Below are 1,611 nucleotides of genomic sequence, written 5' to 3'. Positions count from 1 at the left end.
AGCTTCTGTGCCAGCAGGGTCATCACTCCACACAGGTCACCCCTACTTCGCACACCGGGGAGGCCTCCGAGGGGAGCCACCGGCTCCCGCTCAGACCCATGATGTCGGCAATGTCCCCTGAGGTCAGCTTGCTCGCTGGCTCAGGAGCGGACCCTCCCAGAAGCAGCCTCACACCCCTCCCTCTCACCCTGTTTGAACCCGAGCCCCTGCTGTGGCTCTGGCCCAGCTCAGTGTGGTACCCATGCCTCCTCCCGTCACCTCACCCCACCCCCAAAAGCTGACAAGGCAAGGTTATCCTCTCTCTTTGACAGGTGAGAAAACTGAGGCCCCAGGGGCATGAGTGTGTGAGCGGCAGTCACAAGCCTGGCCTGAGGCTCAGGGGCCTTCCCAGTGGCCCCCCATGCCATGAGAGTGGAGTCTTCATGTGCAGACAAAACCAAGATAGGCAAGGCCTGTGGAGGGCACAGCTGGGGAAGCAGGGAGGCGGGGAGGGGGACTGTTGGCGACATGTATGTCCAGAGCTTGAACCAGGGACATCTGTCCTGTCATAGACCATTGAAACGGTTTGCACCTCCCGGATGCACTGTGTCCTCTCGGCTTCCCAAGCTGCTCCCTCCACCTACAACACTTCCTCGCTCCCGGGCCCGGCTCGCTCCTGCTCCTCGGCTACAGAGAACTCAGGACTACCTCAACAACGGTTTCCTGAGCACCTACAAGGAGACAGACACTGTCCAAGGTGAGCTCTTCACAGTGAGCAAAAAGAGAATTGTCCCACCTTCTGGAAGTTTCCAGTCCCAAAGGAACCACACAGAGTTGACTTGAAATAGTTGGGATAGACTTGCGGTTATAACGAGCAGCCCCCAAATCAGAGGCTTCACACAACGAATGCTTATTTTGCAGTCAGATCACTGTCGAGATGGGTGACGGGGGCTCTGCTTCTGTGCCCCTGTCATCCCCTAACCTTAAAGCCCCCTTGGGCCCTCTGCACCGGGCAGTCCTGTGAGCGAAGAAGGAAGCATCAAGGGCTGGGTGGGGAGGCTCAGTGGCTGGGTCTGGAGGGGCATGCATGCCGCTTCCATTCATACTCCACTGGCAAGAGCTCGGCCACACAACCACACCAGAGTGCAAGGAAGGCTGCGAAATGTCGCCTAGCCAGCACGTCCGGGTTTGAACTCCTGGCCAGTCTCTGCCAGGCAGAATCACACAAACATACTACCAATTCCCCCAATTCCCTGTGGCTTAAAGCAACAGGAATGTATTGTCTCATGGGGCTGGAGGCCAGAAGTCTGAGATCGAGGTGCCGGAGGCTCTAGGGAAAGATCCTTCCTGACTCTGCTGGTGGCGACCGGTGGCTGTGGGCGACCCTAGGCTTCCTGGGCTTGTGGTCACATCACTCCACTCTCTGCCTCCGCCTTCACATGGCCTCGTCCTCTGTGTCTTTTCCTTTGTGCGTCTCTCTAAGGAAGCTTCCGGTTGGAGTTAGGCCCCTCCCACCCCGATAATCCAAGATGATCTCCTCATTCCAAGATCCTTAACTTCTTAAAGATTTCATTTATTTATGTGAGACAGAGAGAGAGTGAGAGAGAGAGCATGAGCGGGGGGGGGGGGGGG

The sequence above is a fragment of the Ursus maritimus genome, unplaced genomic scaffold (assembly GCF_017311325.1).
Source record: "Ursus maritimus isolate PB19 unplaced genomic scaffold, ASM1731132v1 scaffold_23, whole genome shotgun sequence".
In the NCBI taxonomy this organism is placed as follows: Eukaryota; Metazoa; Chordata; class Mammalia; order Carnivora; family Ursidae; genus Ursus; species Ursus maritimus.
This window is presented reverse-complemented; position numbering follows the sequence as displayed.